Source organism: Psittacula echo, assembly GCF_963264785.1.
Source record: "Psittacula echo genome assembly, chromosome: 12".
In the NCBI taxonomy this organism is placed as follows: domain Eukaryota; kingdom Metazoa; phylum Chordata; class Aves; order Psittaciformes; family Psittacidae; genus Psittacula; species Psittacula echo.
Genome location: NC_137747.1, coordinates 13897289 through 13916670, shown reverse-complemented (window position 1 = coordinate 13916670; position 19382 = coordinate 13897289). Strand labels below are relative to the sequence as shown.

The 19382-nt window shown below is 44.0% G+C and overlaps 1 protein-coding gene across 1 annotated transcript in view; it reads right to left on the bottom strand.

The window, feature by feature from the left end:
* Positions 1-19382, bottom strand: part of PTPRT (protein tyrosine phosphatase receptor type T) — a gene marked incomplete at both ends in the record, with an annotated part of 457941 nt that overhangs the window by 300405 nt on the left and 138154 nt on the right. The window lies entirely within an intron of this gene.

Here is a 19382-nt window from a genome sequence, read left to right as displayed (position 1 = left end):
ACCAAAGGATATCCCATAGTGCAGCATGTGTGGAGACCTCAGAGCAGCTTCCAGCATCTGAAAGGGGCTACAAGGACGATGGCAAGCAACTCTTCATCAGGGACAAGGACAAGGGGCAACGGGTTCAAACTAAAACAGGGGAAGTTCAGGTTGCATATAAAGCAGAAGCTCTTCCCTGTGAGGGTGCTGAGGCGCTGGCCCAGGGTGCCCAGAGAAGCTGTGGTTGCCCCATCCCTGGCAGTGTTCAAGGCCAGGTTGGACACAGGGGCTTGGAGCAAGCTGCTCCAGTGGAAGGGGTCCCTGCCTGTGGCAGGGGTTGGAGCTGGAGGAGCTTTAAGATCCTTTCCAACACAAACCAGTCTAGAAGTCTATGATTAAAGTCAAGCTGAAATTGCTCCTACTGGTTTATATTTCATCAGTGTGAGACTGTGTTTTTCACTTCAGATGAAGAACACAGAAACCAACACACCACATTTGATAAGTAACTAATGAGCCTGGCATTTTCTCTTTAGAATCAGCTACGCTGGAATGCTTTCAAATAAAATAGTGCAAGAAATCTTACACTGAACAGTTGGAGAATAACACCTTTTACAGAAACTCTTCTAAGGCTGGGTAATTAGTTATCAACCTTGAAACCTTCAAACTTAAGATGTTTCAGGCTTATCAGACAGTGAAAAATCACAAGCAAAATAACTTCTATTCAGCTACCGAGAATCACAGCAGATTTGCCACTTCTTGAAGATACGCTACCAGGGAATTTGTTGCTAAGACAAGCTTTAAATAATCTGAGGATCTGAAGGCCACCTCCAATGCCATAGAATTTCACATATGAGTCAAGAATCTTCCCTGGTACCTCAGCTTCAGGGTGATTTGCTCTTTCCCACCTGTAAATATTGCAAAATTCAATGTGTGTGCATGGAAAACAAGTCCTCCTCCCTCCTCAAATGGTCCAACCAGTGCAGGTTCCCTGCTAAAGGCAACAGGATGTGCTCCCTAATCAATGGAGAGACTCAGCTTTAGTGTTCCGAAGCCAGCATTGCTAAAATGTATTACTACCCCACCTCACAGCACAGCAGCATCATTTAGTCCTTTATGACAGGCTTAGGGAAAAGAACACACTTTTATAGTACTTGAAGTATGTGCTGATGCATGTGTTTGTGAAGAAACACAGATTTATCTTGTTCTGTCCATATAGATTTTCTTCTGTTGAATAAGTCATTAGAATAAGAATAACCGAGTCCTACCACATGCACAAAAAAGCTTTTCAAGTCTGGTACTGTCTGATCTCAACATACAAGTTTTATTTGTGATTTTCTTTGGGGTTTTTGACTCACAGGGCATCCAGATGCTACAACTATCTTGTTACCACATGCAGCATGCACAGATACACTGATTTTCCATGTTGAATAATGAAATAGAAGCGAAAGGATCCACAATATCTGTGCCTCACCTCTTTGTTCAAAGCGGCCACCAGGATTTTTTACAGCTGACCATGCTGATCTGCACTTGCTGGAAGGGTGTCCCAAAGATTCCTTCAGAAATCAGGGAATACAAGGTGGTCAGTGTGCTCCGAACTCTGCGTTTACGTGCCTCATCCCTGGTATGTTCTATCAGTACCACTCGCAGAGTTAAGGAGGGCTTAAACCACACTCATCTGTTACACACCAAGCTCCCCAGCACTGCCGTGGTACCAGAGGTTTCAAACCCAAGGTTCAGACTCAAGGCTTCATTTACTAACACACCAGCTTGTTGCAGGAGCTGGGCAAAACATGTCAGTGAACACGGTGTCACCAGTTCAAAGACCCAAGTGGCTTTAACGAACTCTAATACAGTAATGAAAACGGAGGTGGTAATACACCCAAAACTACTCAAACATCGCGGTGGTTCAGCTGCTTCTGCCATTTATGCTACTGCTGCCTTCCTCCCCCTAAAGGCAAGAGCCTTGCTGTTCATTGCCACAACATCAGAAACCAACCACACACGAAACTCTGCCTCCCTGGGAGAGAATGTCAGCAAGACTGATCCTCTGCTCAGCAAAATCACCCATATCCTTCTACTTCCCTCCTATGAAGAATCTCTCAGAGAGGCAGAACAATGTACAAGCGTTAGGCACACTCAGCCCTTCACACGAGCATTCCTGCAGGATCAGCCTTCCACGACACACTGCTCTACAAACCTCTGTAATGAACGGGATAGCATATGCTTTGCATTACTCTCTGCTCAGATGAAAGCAGAATCTCGGGGAAAGTAATGCAAGAGGCCATGCTGGCATGAATTAGATTCCTTTTAGCCCGCTAGCCCATCTGTTGAAGGAAGGATCCATGTCTCAGCTCCTTGAGAAGCTCTGGCAGAAGGGATGAATGTCAGCTGAATTCCTGACATAGCTATTTAGTTAAATGGAACAAAAAAAGGCTGCTGTGGGGCTATGGGGAGAATTACACAAGCTCGTAAGTCACCATCATGGGAAGAGGCTGAGCAACTGCATGTGAGTGGTTCACCCAGTAACATGGACACTTCTCTTATGTGTTATGCTCAATCTAGCTTGACAACTGTGGGTTTGTTTGGGCTCTGTAATAGTGTGAATCCTGCACGTAGCATTTTTCAGCTGATGGGTTACTCACTGCTCATTTCTGCTCATTGCAACATGTGCCTCTAAGCAACAAAAGCCCTGTTTCTATTCCTGGACTGGATCATGGAGCCTGTTACAAGCACGGAACAACTGCTCCCACAACAAACAGCAAGTAGCAGAGACAGGGTTTTTTCAGGCAGACTCGAATTCTCACTAGCAGCCAGCTGCCCAAATCTCCAAGCTTCCCACCCCCTAAAGACCCAAAGCCACTCACATTGTGACTGATTTCCCAGTATTGCCCTTGCTCTCTCCAACTTGATTTTTACTGTGTTCAGTTCTGAGGCCCCCAACGTAAAAGGGATGTGGACCTGCCAGAGTGAGTCCAGAGTAGTACCACAAAGATTATCAGGAGGTTGGAACACTCTCCTATGGAGAGTTGGAACTAAAGCTCGAAGGTCCCTTTCAACCCAAACCATTGTATGTATGTACGTCCTTGATCCAGAGAATAAGATGAATGCCTTTAGAACCGCATGAGAACCACCAGCTTGGCAGGGTCAGACAGAGCTGCAGAGTGAGCCCATGAACAGCTTTTAAATGGTCGGTAGCAACTCTGGGATCTGGAGCAGTATCTGCAGAAAAGACCTGTTTTGCCAGCTCCTGAACACACCTTTCCCTCGGGTGGCAGGAAGAAACATCCTCTTGTCTTAGGATGGGAATGAAACTGGAGAAAAGCATAACCTCCGATGCCCAGGGAAGAAAGACACAGCAACCAGATTCCCAGGAAAGACACAGCAATCACACTCCCAGGAAAGACACAGCAACCAGATTCCCAGGAAAGACACAGCAATCACACTCCCAGGAAAGACACAGCAACCAGATTCCCAGGAAAGACACAGCAATCAGACTCCCAACGTCCTGTGTGAACAGCAGTGCCTTTGAAAAAAATTAATAAATTTAATGTTCTGGTTTGCTTTTAGATATTTTGGGAAATGCATTATCAATCACTTTAAAAGCATTTGGATGTGAAGGGAACTGGGGCCTGACCTACCAACAGCAACTTCTGAATTTAATGCTCAATGCCAGATTCACTTTAAGGAACATTTTAGCTGGAGCCGCAAGCATCCCATGGAGCACAGTGCTCAGCTCAAGGAGTCCTGCAGCATTCCACCCTGTTCTAATCCCGTCGCACCAGCACAGCCCACCCAGATCATCACTCAAAGGCGTGCAAGTGTTCTTGCTGTTAACACCCTCTGTATTTCCCCACCCCCGAGCAGATATGATCTTGCCACTTACTGGCATACGAACAGGAAAGAACCTTGCCCAATATCACTGCAATAACACACCGTACCTTATGACAAGCTGAGATCCTACACAAATACTCTTTCAGGTCATCCAAACAGGTATATGTACTCCCAACAGCTCTAATGGGAACAACTCCAAGTAGCTGTGCCTCACCGTCCTTGGGGATCTGGGACAACAGCATTTGCAAGTGTCTCCACCATCACCATCTCACAACAACATGAAAAACCTCGAGTGTTGTCAGCTCACAAAAGAGCACCCAAGCATCAAAACACATGCGGTAGTTTTGTGTAACAGCTTTTGAAAGCAATATACAGCAGATGCTGGTTTAACACACGCAAGTTCCTCAGTATTTTTGCTTTAATTCTAACACGCTTCTAAGTAACTGTTTAGATCTGAAACACTGTGAGGTAGCCCATGCCCTGACAGAGAATACAGCTGAGGAACAGTAAGAAGCCTATGAGAGCTATGGGTACCACCCATGCAAGGTGATTTAGTCCTAAAAATACCACAGATCCCATCCATGCTTCCAGACACAACCACCCAGCGCGGTGCCTGTCCACCTCTAAGTCTTGCATTACGCTGTGTCGTTTCTTAACTTTCTACACACTTTGGAAAATCCAATTTCAGCTCTAAAGTCACAAACAAACACCTCTGGCACCTGCAGTCTCATTTCTGTGACACAGGCACAGGGGGAGCTGCCCCGGTAACACTGTGGTTTGCTCCAGTTTTCACTCAGCTCTGTATTTGCTGTTTAAGATCTGGTTTGGATACCAAAGGAAGTGAGACCAAACAGGAGCAAACACCTCCAACAGCAACGTACTTCAGCGAAAACTCCGAAAGTCCAGTTTGGGTGAAGCAAGACATATTGTACCTGTATGTGATAAACTCTGACCCTCTAAAGAGTCCTAATGCCTGCTGCTGTCAGAGAAACTCAGCCCTTGGGTCAGCCCGGTCTACTTCAATGGGCTGAAGCCAAAGACTGGGGTAAGACAAATGCCATGCAGGATTTCTACCTTTTGTGCAGAACTGAACAAGTGACCATCGCTCAGAGCAGAGTGGCAGAAATGGCACAACTTAAATGAAAGCGTTTGCAATGGAATGTAGAAATCCGGTACAACAGCTCCCTACTGCTCTCTTTTCTCTGTGACCTGCTGCATCACAAAGCACACAATGAGGTAACAGAGCCCAAACACTGCAGGGTTTCTCCACCAAACACATGCAGCAAAAGAGGCCACATACCACAGGAAAATAGAATTTCTCAATATGCAGAATACGCTGCAAGTAAAGAAGAAAGAGCAACTTGCAAGCAGTGAAGAACCTCTTGACGTTACTCATTTCCTCCACAAGCAGTTTCAATGCTATCCCAGGGCACCTGAGCTATTGCTTTTCATTTCTGAGGTACACACAAGTTCAAAGCCACCTCCTTGCCCGCTCTGAGAAGGCATTCAGCTATTTCCAAAGCGGCCGAGTGGGGAAGCACAACTGTACCCTTCAGAGTGACACTGCAGGTTCTGGTGATCCGGTTACACTAGATCAGACACGGAAGGCTGGAGTGAGACATTCCTACAGGAAGAGCCAACAGTCAAACTGGAGTTCAGAACAACCTACATGGAAATTCACTAAGTCCCCATTTAGTCGAACCTGCTCCATCTCTCCTTGGCAGAAAGTGCCTGGATATACATAGTACATTCATGCATAACTTCAATGACTGAAAATACCCACAACTAAAAGAAACAAACCCCACAAATGCTATTAAGAACCAAATAACCCTGACCTGTGTGCTCGTGATAAATGATTTGTGTACATACATGGTGTCCTGGGGACATCACAGACACTCCTTCCCTCTCTAGTTGACCACAAGCAAGTTTAACCTGCCTTGTCTTGTAGCTATAATAAAGACAATTGCTTTTAAATTGCAAGTCACTACTTCAAATTACCTCATGTGTACACAGTTGTTAGGGTTTTTTAATAAAAGTACATTAAAAAACCGGCAGAAGACATAAAATTCAATAAATGTTGGGCATGGACTGAAAACAAGCGGGTAATTCCTCCTGGGGGGTTCAAGCATATTACTTTATCCAAATATTTAAAAGGGGTTTATTGATTTATCTCACTAATTCCATATTTTTAATCTTTCCACCTGATTCACTTTGTGCCCAGCCTCCCTCATGCCATTTGCACAAGAGGGATGTGGAGCTGTTGGAGCGAGGCCAGAGGAGGCCACGGAGATGCTGCGAGGGCTGGAGCAGCTCTGCTCTGGAGCCAGGCTGAGAGAGCTGGGCTGGGGCAGCCTGGAGAAGAGAAGGCTCCTGAAGGGGAGACCTGAGAGCAGCTCCAGTGCCTAAAGGGGCTGCAGGAAATCTGGAGAGGGGCTTGGGACAAGGGCCTGTAGGGACAGGCCAAGGGAAATGGCTTTAACCTGCCCGAGGGGAGACTGAATGTGCTCTGAATCACTTCTCTGCCCAGCCTGTAGCTGTGCCTGGGATTGCCCCAACCCAGGGGCAGGACGTTGCACTTGGCTTTAATGATGTTGTACAAGGTTTTCTCAAAGCGAAGCATGATGGAATAGTTGCCACTGGAGTATTTTCAAGAGAAGTGCTAAAACATTCAAACATACCACGTATGTTTGGGTAGTCAGGTACAAGCAGATGGAAAAGAAGGTAGTCAGGTATACATATGGACAGGCAGGAGGACAAGTAAATGGAAAAGCAGGGATATTCCCATCATGAACAGGGTCATAGACTGCACTGGTTTTATTTTGCTGTCAAATATTACCAGGCTGTTCTACAGTGTAGTGATTGCATCCTCGTGTACAGATGTCAAAACCAACCTGGGAATCTGAAGCACACATTCTGGGAAACCTGACAGTTTCATGAACAAAAATAATGCTTAAATGTCTGCTTCTAGCCTGCAAGAATTAGTTTGGAAACATATTAAAAAAAAAAAAGGTTGTTTTAATGAAAGAATATTTATGACTTTGTTCTATTTGCTATTTATCAAGATACTTATGTGAATTCTTATCCACCAAGACAAACAACGATCATTCCTTGACGACAAAGCAATGTCTTCCCAGCCTGAAAAACATCAGCTGTACAAGCGAGTGTTGAAAACCCTGACATGTACACAAGAAACATGTAGACAAGCTAATAAATACAACATCTCTTAGTCAAACTAGCTCCGAAACTCCACAAATGCCTCCTCTACAGGAGTCAGGAAGAACATACAGACTGGCCAAACATCATGTTTAGGACATACAGAATGTACCAGATGCACTGTTTTGACTGCACTCTAAATGGATGCTAAATATATAATTAAAGCTGTCAATTAAAAATCTCACAGAGAACAGAAAAACACAACAGTAGTATATATGGAGAAGTCATACAAAAAGGAGAGCTGGTTTCAGTTCTTTGCTTTCAGCCCCACTGCCCATAACCTTCATCACTAGTACAGTGTTGCACATCAGATCTCCTTAATAAAGACACATAAGCAACAACCTCTGTTAAGTTCTGTAGTTGGGAAAGGTTGAGTACAACAGGTCTGAAGCACATAGTGGAGCACTGTCACTACCAAGAGACTTCATCACTGAGGAGCTGGTTCTGACGGGTGGGACAGCTGGAAATTCATAGGCTAATGGAATAGTTTGGGTTGGAAGGGACCTTAAAAGATCATCCAGTTCCAACCCCCTGCCACAGGCAGGGACAATTCGCACTAGACCATGTCACCCAAGGCTCTGCCCAACCTGGCCTTGAACACTACCAGGGATGGAGCATTTACCACTTCTCTGGGCAGCTGTTCCAGGGCCTCACCACCCTCACAGTAAAGGACTTCTTCCTTGTATCCAACCCGAACTTCCCTTGTTTCAGTTTAAACCCATCACCCCTAGTCCTAACACTACATGCTCCTGATGAAGAAATTAACTCCAGGCAATAAAGTTTCTGGTTTAATCTCATTCATCTTCAATTAAAGAGAGTCTCTTCCTCTAGAAACTTGTACTCTACTGGAGAATGAATCCTTCTGTAGCCTTTTTAGAAAGATTACATACAGTTGTTACAAAATCCAGTGCTTGGTATTGCAGATACTGTGCAAGAAACAACCTGGAGTGCTTCTAAAAGTAGAAGCACCCTTCTGAGTGGGGTGCCTGTGTCTTCAGCAAAGTTTCTCCTAAGAAAACATAAAGAATGTAAAGAATGCTACATCTCTAAGCCAACCACATAGGAACTTTGTGTTGGAGCTTCCATGGTCCAACTTCCTCCCATGGGGGAAGGTCCAGTTTAACAGTCACATCAAAGCAATGCTCAATTTCCAGTACAACTTCAGAGTCTTTCTCCCATCTTCCTCTACTTTCTAGCCTGATTTTCATTAACAATCCCAGGAGACACACAAACACTTCCATGCTCCAACACTTCCAGCCCAGAAGGGTTTAGATGTGCAAAACACTTCTGCGAAGAAAGCCTGGGAAATTCTTATGGAGTAAAGAGCTGGTGGAAGCCACTTCTCCCTTCTTTCCCACTCTTCGAGTTACAGCTTAGCTCCTGTTCTAATAGTACACACAGAGCATTTACCCTATTCTTGTCCTTGAAAGTCTCTATTTGATGTATTTCCCTCTATTCCAAGGAATTGTGATTAATGTGCACAGCCCTGTCCCACTTCTAGTTCACAAGCCTTGTTCTCCCAGGTATCACCAGCTCAAACATTCCTGGAGCATCTGCCCGTTCTATTCCCACCAGAACATCTTTAATTCCATGAGGCCCCCTGTTAATGGCTTTTCCCACCTTTATTTTCCAAAGGCTATTAAACCTGCATTTTCCCAACCTCCCTTCATACCTTTAGGATCCTCAGGACCCCAGGACCATTCCAGTTTGACCTCTCATTTCTTCACTAACAGCCTTTCCAAAATAGGGTGAGCTCCACTTGCTTCAGACCCCCAGTCCTGCAGGGCTGAAGAGACAGCCAGAATAGTCACATTCACTCCAGAATTGGTTTGCTTTTTATTGTGTTTAATGCTGCTGAGCAATGCAGTAAAGGCAGCAGCTTCATCCTTTATAAACCTTTTTTCTATTACTGCCTCTTTCTTTTCCTGTTCCTTTTTAAACTATATGATTACTTATATTCCCCTTATTTTCAGCTTTTACAGCTTCATTGCCTTACATTTATCCAGAACTCCCAAATCATCTATGTCCTAACCTCTGTGCTGGAACCACTTCTAATCTTTTTTATTCCTTTGATTATAAATAACCTTTATACAAAACCTCACATTTGATTTTTCAACATCTTGCTACAGACTTCCCAGTGACATCCCTGTTAGAAATTCCAAAAGCCAATTTTAGGAGTTATCGTTCTGACAACTTGCTATATAACAAAGGGGTGAAATACCTATTGAAGCTCAGCTCATGCACCGATTTCAGATCTTCAGTGGACCTACTCCGCATCTCTGATTAACTTCATGTACACAAATATCATCCTTCATTCCAGATGATGATGCAGTTCCTTCCCCTACTTCAGATTACGCTTGTTCTTCTTTTATCAGCACTTCTACACAAGAAATACTCCCCTTTTCAGTTCTGTTGCCTACTCAATCCAAGGGGATTCAAGAATAAATTCAACAGCTCATTTCCTCTCTCATTTAGTAGCTCACTTTACATCCAGATAAGAAGGACAGGATTTGGAAGAATAGTACAATGTTTGCAGAACATCCAACTTCCTGGTTTGGAATTCAGATCTGCACCTGTGAATATTCTGATCCTGGTATCAACCCATTGATTGTGATATAGGAAACTTTCCTTATCCTATTATAATAGGATTAGGAATTATATTAGAAATATGCACCATTATTGCATGTACTTAGAACAGTCCATGGCTATAAATAAATACTTTTTACCTAACATTCTCCAAAGCACCTAAGAGGTACAAAGAAAGCACCAATAGGGCTTCAACAGGTAAAGCTCAGGTTAGGTATAAGGAAGAAGTTCTTTACTGTGAGGGTTGTGAGGCGCTGGAATAGGGTGCCCAAAAACGTGGTGAATGCCCCATCCCTGGTAGTGTTCAAGGCCAGGATGGACAGAGCCCTGGGTGACTTGGTCTAGTGTGAAGCGTCCCTGCCTTTGCCAGGGGGTTGGAGCTGGATGATCTTAAGGTCCTTTCCAACCCAAACCACTCTGTGATTCTATACTTTAAGATTTCTGGTATTCGAGATTTTGTTTGTGAATGTACAAATAACAATCAAGTGCACTATGACGGGTGAAGAAGGATACTTGATCTCCCTGGTATGTCTCAGAGATGATATCATCTCTGGAGTGGGAGCTACAGAACTCTGGGTTTGATGCCCAGCTTGCTTCAGCCAGTGAGAGTTTTGCTAGTCCTCAAAAGGAGCAAGACTGGATGAACCACAGAGACAAGTTCTCCTGCTTCAGGAGCTACTTTCATTTTTCCTTTCTCTTCTCTGCTTGACAATCTTTCTTTCAGGAAGACACCGAAAGGAAGCTGAGAACTGCCCATCACCTTCAATAACAAACGGCAACGCTCACCTTCACTGTGCCCCTGGCAGATGTGGGCCCAAAGCTTTCAGAGATTGTTTCCTGCAGAGAAGAAACTCCATATGGTGACCCCCAGCAATCAGTGAGTAGGGGAAAGTCTTCTTAGGAAGACTAAAACCCACCAGAGCAGAGTCCCCTGAACAGCAAACCTGGGTTTATGTGACACAAATCCCACTTGCTCAGACCTTTTCAGATCACAATCACCTGATGTCACCCTGCTCTTCAAACCCCCCGCCTCAGGGCTTGTGCCAGGACATGAGAAGTAAAGTGAGGTTACAAATCAGGACAGACAGAGGGATGTCTGTGTTTTACAGACTGAATCAAATATCCTGAAGGTATGAAACATTTGTGACCACTTATTTTTCACTCTACGGTCCATTCCCAAAGTGATCACAGAGCAATTGTGAAAGGCAGAATAATTCTATGGAGGCAGCAACTTTCTTCCATGTTTTCCTGATCCAGCCAAGATGACTTCCATTGGTTGCAGAGAAATCACACAAGAATACCTCAGATCTTTACATTTCAGATATATCAGTATTCACATTTTTAAAATCCACATTACTCCTCTCATTGATCAAACAACGATTTGGTTGTGAAACACTACAAAATGAAAATTAAACTGTTCTGCATGTTCATAGTTACCACTAGAACATTCCCTGCACCTGAAGGAAGCAGATCTGAGTCTTCGATGGTCATTTTCAGAGCTTAGAGACTCCACAACCCATTTTCAGTCTATGTAACTGGAAGTTAAATAAGCCTGTAGACAATCTCCTGCTTTCTAGCTTCTAGATTATATCTCTAAATGCAATTTTAAAAGAAAGAAAAGCTTCAAAACATCAAAGAAATATGGTATAAAGCAAATACGGCATTTAAATGGAAATGATGTAGACTGTCTGAATGGGAACACAGGTTATGGAGTCTCCTGCTCTGTACTGTACCACTAATGCTCCCTATAGATGAGAAGCAAGCCAAGTCCCTCCTGCACATCTGTGCCTCTGTCATGTCCCCAGGAGGAATCCAGTGCCTTTCTAATACACAAGTACATGGCTTTAGCAACCAGTTCAAAGCAAATAAGTCTTTAAATGTCAGAGGACAGTAATCACAAGTGCTTAAAAGAAAATGAATCCAAAACCCAGGAGTATCACAAATGACAGTAACTGAGGATAACTGCCATCTGCTTAACGCACCAGAGCTGGGCTCCTGCAAACCAGACTCGTGTTATCTTCAGGGGACACATCTCATTTGGGCAGGAAAGAAAAACAACTGGGTGACAGTCACAACTGTTAACTCAACTGGGCTCAGGGGCTTTAAATGCCAGTAACAACTACTGGGAGTAAAAGGAGTACATGCTGAATTCACTTTAATGGGTGTCCTAAATAGCTTCAGATTTCTGCCACCACTTAAGGTGACAAAGTCAACGCACGAGTTTGTAACAGAAGGGAGGAGCATCCTCCACAGCCAGAAATACCACTTCCATTTCATTTGCTCCTGCCTCACTTTTCCCTTGAGAAGAATAGCAGATGAACCAAGGGGAAATGAAGCAAATTTACAACGGGGCCAGCTTGCAAAGTACTGCAGGATCATTTCACATCATCATAGCACAGAAATGCTGAATCCCATTACTCTGCCAGCAGCAAGAGGCGGACCTCACACACAGTTATCAAGGGCAACTTCACTTAACACACTGTTACTTCCAGGTTTGTCTGCTCTTTTGCATTGATTTTACCTAAAAGAAGTATTTCAGGGAAAAAAGAACAACTGTCGACTTGTTTTTACTGGAGCAGCCCAGTCTTGTAGTACAAAGTATTTACTTATTCATTCCCAAACAGAACTGGCTACAGGGAAATGATTTAAGCCTCAGTGAATCAGAGGCATCATTTATGATCTTTTTCCATATGCTGTCCAAGCCTTTATTGTTTATTCAGCTTCTGATGCTTTGTTTATCTACTGATAGTTTTGAGAGGTTCCTGTTGTGGTTTGTTAAACATCCTGGAACTGGGTTACTGCTGGCATCACCAGGGGCTCTGCCTCATTGAATCCACAGACTCACGGCTCCAAATCTGTCAGTTCACTCAGGTCACAGAGCTGACACCGTTTGTATTTCTATGTGAAACTTAGAAATGCCTGAAGCATCCCACACACATCAGACACTTGTCTGAGCCTCCACTGCCGTGATTCAGTCCACATTCAATATGTTTTTCTACAGAATTCAACAGAATCAGATCGATCTCATTAAACAGATGAACAAGTTACCCACAGGCTGCCAGTGAGCACACACCAGCGGTGAAACTACTGTCCTGAGTGTCTAAGGCTGGGTTAGACAGCCTCGGGTGACACGGTCTAGTGTGAGGTGTCCCTGCCTGCAGCAGGGAGTTGGAACTGGGTGAACTTAAGGTCCTTTCCTGCCCAAACCTATGGTTCTGTGATTCAGCCCCTCATGGTGTGGTTGCAGCCACCATTATTGTCCTGGACCAGCTGCCTGTGGTACACAACGCTCTGGAATGAAAGTCAATCTATGTAGGTGGGTACATTGGACACCCTGAGTAACAGCACAGGTAGTGTCCTGTAGGTATGAAATGAGGAACACTTTAATGTATGAGTAGTAAGCATAACCATTTGAAGTACAAATATAGGTTCCATCAAAGCTCAAACAGCTTTAAAAAGATCCCTGTCTGTCCTATCCCACTGCTCTCAGGGCTCTCTGGCTTTGAAGCTTTCTCTTTTTACAATTAGTCTTGTAAAACCTAAGCCAGGCTCCAGCTTCGCACTGGCACAGGAACCCAGCTGCATTTATGTCAACATAAAAGGAGTGTTTCCCTTAAATGCTCCTCACTGGGTTTCAAGGTAAACGTGCTTCTTTACAATCTGAACCTGCACAACCGTGAACAGGTCATGTACTACCTCTAGCACAGGTCACTGCACAATGAAATCTCATGGCAGCAAAGAAGGAACCAGGAGCCAAGCCAGCAGGTGAGCTGCTGTCCTAGCAGGTACCTGGCAGTTGAATGAGACTATGAAGTCTGATTCCATTCATTTAATTGGAGATTGAGCTGTAAAGAGGGAGCGATACAGGGAAACGTGCAGCCGCTGCAGCAGCCCTCAGCCCCTTGGTTCAGCTGATGAAAGTCACCACTGGTTTCATGATTCCTGAAGCTAAAACCATGAAAGCACAGGTGCTAACAGGGCTCACCTCCATTGCACCATGCAAGAGGGCGTTGAGCATCACTCCCAACTCCATTCTGCTCTGCTGAAACCTCATTTGAGGTCTTCAGGACATATTTTTATCTAAAGCACAGGGGTCCCAGGGTAAACGCCTGCAGTGGCTATGACACACAGGAGACAAATCTAGCTCCCCATGAAAGAAAACAACAAACTTACCACTACAGAATTACCTGTAGTACATTTATCCTAATCTCTCAACACACAAATGTTCCCAGTGACTTCAGGCAAACTGCTCGGTGGCAAGAGATACAAACTGTCAGGCACCAGTGAAAGGCAATTAGTAAATCACTGTCTCTTTTGTAATCACTGATGAAATCTCTATTTTTTTATCCCCTATTGCTCACTTCCCCCAAACATCACCTGGAAAATGAATGCAATTAATTATATTAGCCAGCACTTTGAAAACAGAATGGCTTTTCATTTACATTCCTGGCAGAGATTCAGGAAGCCTGCACTACTGCAATGGTGACTGACTGCTCCCGCAGCTACACCAGGATCCTGAAGAAATACAACTCAAGTAATGTTCATGATGGGATTTTTAGAGCTAAGTACTTTGCACTGTTAAATGTTCTGAAGTAATACTGCAGTGAAAAGACTACGTACGGAAAAAGAGTTTATTATGTGTTTACAGAAGCTAGAACCGTTTCACAGAATCCCAGCCTGGTTTGTGTTGGAAGGGACCTTAAAGCTCATCCAGCTCCAACCCCTGCCATGGGCAGGGACACCTTCCACTGGAGCAGCTTGCTCCAAGCCCCTGTGTCCAACCTGGCCTTGAACACTGCCAGGGATGGGGCAGCCACAGCTTCTCTGGGCACCCTGGGCCAGCGCCTCCTTCACTTTTCGTTCACTCCTGCACCAAACCCTACATTTATTTTTAGGCAACCAAAAAGTAGCTGAATTTTTTTATGTACTGAACTCATTACTGAAGATGCAGACACCTTCAGTTTCACAGTTTTCACCTATGGAACACTGATCCCACCCAGGTCAGCCACAACTCTGTTGGTCTGAAGGGGCTGCATAGCTTGTATTTGTGTACAGGGAGGTGCTAATTTCACTTCGATACGGATGCAGCCGTGGCCATGGCAGCACTGCTGTACTGCCTTACCAACAGAAGCTGACAGTAACAAACACAACAGAAAATGTTATACTGTCCCAGATAACATGGGGTTTGTGGCAAACTTCCAAGACAGACAATAAATTAAGGCAACAGGGATTATACATTTGTTTTTGAAACATAATTGGTTTGTAAAAGCATAATTATTTATGGTGATGCAAATAGCAAGAAAAAAGTGCAGACTGGTGTTTGGAGCTCAGGGTGCAGGACGAGGCAATGGCAGAACACACATTTAGTTGCAAACTGGGTACACATTCTACAGCCCTGTAATCATCCTACCGCAGAATTACACCTCAACCATGAGTGCACAAGAAGGCTCAGCAGTGGTCCAAGCACGCCAGCAGAGGTGCAAAAGGGAAGAGGTGCAACTCTTAAACAAGGAGACATGCACACAGTCAACGAATTTCCAGGAGTGTGTGTAAACTGAATGGAAAGACTTAGTCACTGCCCTAAAAACACCTATTAAATAAAGCATGGCATTGCCTCCAAGGCTGACAGGTTTTTATCACTTTCTCTAAATTCAAGCAGATGTATGGGAGTACATGCATCAAACACACAGCACAGTGCAGAACATTTGTCATAGCCCACTGAATTCTCTATAGGCTATTCCATTGTACATTTATGATACAGGCTGCTCAACTTTTCAGATCTGAACTTCATTTGAGAAAGCTTTAAATATATTTACCATCAAGCGAGATAATACTTATTGCCTTTGCTTTTGGAATACTGAAAAGCGTTCAGGAAAAGCAGGCGGGAGGGCTCAGTCTGCTGTCTCAAGAGCCAAAGAAGAAAAGGGTAAGCACAGGGATGCAGAATAACTAAAAACCCCTAGTACTGGTCACAGCCTTTGAACTAAAAGTAGCAGTGGAGAATGACTGAGCTATCAATCTGAGCAAAGATGCACTTCAGATGGAAATGGTGGCTTCTTTTTTCCCACAGAAGAGAGAGATGGAGAGAAGACCTTAGGAAGGACATAATGCAGTGTTTTATTTTTAATACGGAAGGTACAAACTCTATTTCAGAGGGAGGATGTTGGTGATCCATCTATTTCTCATGTCTCAGACAAAGGGGAAAGAACAGATAGCTCATAGAATAAGAAAGCTAAAATAACTCTCAGTGTATTACTGCTCCTAGAGCAGTGTCTGGATCCAAATGAGGAGTTCTGAGCAGTTCCCACTTGTCCTTGAGCCAATACCAAGATTTCGGCTAAATGTTTTGATCTCTCTGCTTAGAGAGGTGTCTAAGGGGGGCTAAATATAACCTGGAACCTGCAGGCATGAGGTATACCACATTTAGCAGCAGGCCAGAATAGATGCAAAGCTGTAGTCTGGACCTGTGCTTGCCAGGATCTCACTACAAGTGATGGAAAAGTCAGTTGTTTGATTTAAACCACATGTGTGAAGACATTATAATATCCCCAAGATGATATAATGGAGAGAAAGTTAATCTGACTGCAAATTTGCAAATACGGATTCGCAGACAAAAGATAGTCTGGAATGCAGGGAGGGAGATATACTGAAGCTACCAACTTCGTACGTTCATAGCCTCCCAACCCTGGTGAGCAGTTTCAATGCACTGTACACTATGAGCCCTGCCCTGTAGTATCACACAGGTTATTTGCTTTCATACTGTGTCTTATTGAGGACAGCAGTGAAGTCTTTCAAGCACTCTAACACTGACTCTTCTCTTGGAACAGTCATGGACTTTTGCTGTACATCTAAGAATATAGAACTGAATTACTGTAACTGACTCCTGGATAGTTTTATCTTTCTGAAGACAGGCAAGTCTCGATCAAGCAGCCTGGACCACTACTGCACTGCAAGAAGATACATAAAGAGACAGAGCATACTGTTTACCAGTTCAATGAGCTCATCAGCAAGATGAGCTAAGATGGTAATCACAGCAAAGCTCTCTTTCTCCCAAAATACTTAGGACTTTGAAGTTACTGTGCATGGGTAAAAGACATCTGCCAACAGCATGCACCCCTCTAGGCTTCAGAGGAAGCCAGGGCTCACACTGGGGATGCACAGCAGGGATGGAAGCAGAGAGGGCAGATTCCAGTTAATGGAAGGTTTGGAGGGTCTGAGGCACTGCCTGCTGCTCTGATAGACATGAAACTGTATCTTAACCTACTAGCAAACTTCCTCCACCTGGGAACTACAGGTTTAAGAGTACAACAAATCCACCTCAGGGGAACATTAAAGAGCCCAAAGCCCCTAAATTATTACAGGTTTCATTTCTGAGGGAATTTCATATGACCACTGAAGCTCTGAGATACTTCCTTAAGTTATGTTAAAAGTTGAAATACTGGGGGAGAAAAAAAGTTTCTCTTCAACCACAGGACTGGAGCTCATGCTTTCTCTTCCAACAAATGAACATCTTGAACAGAAGAGACCGTGCTCAAAGTGTTAAAAGAAATCAAGGGAGCCACCAGTCCTGTGATCTCACAAATCAGGCCAAACACTCACAATCCACCCTGCCCAAATATTAAGCCATCAGGGATGGAGAAAGCCCTGTATGTAACAGCTCTTACTTGTTTTACAGCAAGTTACAGCTCATTTGGAGCAGCACACTAATTAATACAACCAGAGGCAGACGTTCCAGCCCTCTTCCAGCAGCACACATTAGCATCCACTGCCAACAGACTCGATAAAGTTCAAAGCTTATCTTGCAGGCTGCACGCTCCCATGTTTGCTCAGAGCAGCAGCTGGGCAAGAGATCTCCCTTCTTCTCAAAGAGCAAAATTCAATTAGATCCAATCATCTTCTCGCCCTTGTAGAATTAAGATCGTGCTATGAAAACAAGCACATTATCTTCTGAAATCCTGTTTCTCACTTAAAGGCTGCACGGCTGAGGAATCCTTTCTGTACAAGTTCAGCTGAGCCACACAGAGTGTGCTTGGCCTCCTTTTCTGGCACTCTCAAGGAAACAGTTTTACAGATCTGTCTTTCCCTGCACTTGAGGCTGTGAGGGACAGAATCCTGAGAGATGAGTGCAAAGAAGAAATGAACAAAGGAGAAAAGGAAACGGACATAAGGTCTTGAGAAAAGAGAACTCAGAAAGCGTGCAGGAAGAGACACAGCAGTGGTTTTGAAAGCTTCTTGGTTTGGTACTATACAAAAACACCTTTAAGTAAAAGAGGAAATCTTAGCTCCTAGGCAAAGAAAGGCTAGGAACACGGATGTTATATGAAAAGAGCAGCCGAGAGAATAAAGAAGTAAAAATGTAGGAAACTGGACTGACTGCACTTGAAAGCTGGACTGAAGAAAACATTTACAGCTAGTGAACAGCACGGAGGGTGAAGTTTCAGTTCAGATATCACAGTGATGCCAGATGCTGTGTGAAAATCAAACAAATACATAACAGTGAATGGAGTTCAAAGGGGACCATACAAACGAGCTCCTACATTTAAAGTCTAGTTTCTAGAGCTAAATCACTGCACACCAAGCTGTGAGGTCAGTTGGCACACATGCACTTGAACAAGCTTATCAAATTGTGTCCCCATTAAATTCCCATGCTGCAGCAATTAGCCACACTCCAGAAGACCATCCTGTGCAATCTGTTCTAGATGAACAGCTAATGAGAACTAAGCTAAACCACTTCATTCTGGTTATGATTCCTCCTTTGAATATTCCCGTAACTATGCTGCTAAACAACTTAAACCTATAAAACTGAAAGGGGAGAAGGCATTTGTCTGCTAAGAGACAGATGGAGTAGTAAAAGTGGCCATGAGAACGTACAGTGATATCCAGGGTACATCTTCACTGCATTACATTTAGCAAGAATTTAGTGTATGGGTGGGGGGTGGTGGTTGTTTGTTTGCTTTGGGTTTAAGTATCTTGATTATATTCCAGTTAGGCTGGAGGTGAGGGAGATGTGATTTGGGTTTTATTGCCAACATTCTTCACAGCTTGAGCTTCACTACCATAACCCAGAGCAGATTATACATGAACATGGTATTGCAGGAGGAAAGAAATGCAAAAAAAGTCTCATACACATAGAAAACAAAATGGGGAGGAGTGAAAAGGAACTTTTAAAGTGTTTATATTTTCATGTGGTATTTGAATGGTGAGGAGTTAAGCCTGAGTTTATGGTGCAGACTGACTCGTCAGGAGGTGTCGCTAACAGTTATCCTGTGAAGATGCTCAGCACACTGCTTGAAGAGTTACTCACTCGGGTGCAAAAGACGTGCGGTATAAAAGTGAACTGAAAAATGGAAGCACTTCATAAACTTTCAGTACATAAAACATTTGTTCTAAAGCATCTTAAAATTAAGCAAACAGCTCTTGGACACCGGAGCTGTGTTGTGCATTTCATGTTCTGCTTTCCTTAAAATACCCTTCTGACCAACACATTTCCTTGCTACCACCCCTCATGCTTGCACTCTCAGTAAACCCAAAGCACAAGAGCAGAAGAAACTGCTGCCATGACTGGAAACAGAAACCCTCTCTCTAGCGCTGGCAAAGCAGCTTTGTTCTGTTTGTACAATGCCCACCCTGAAGAACCAAGTCTAAGTACTGCAAATGAGGGCTTGACACCTCTCTGTGTTCATAGCCACTATCCTATCAAAAGCCAAGCATTTCTCAAGGTAACAGAGGGCCCAAAGGGCTGCGTTACAGACTGAGATGTCTCAATTCCCTGG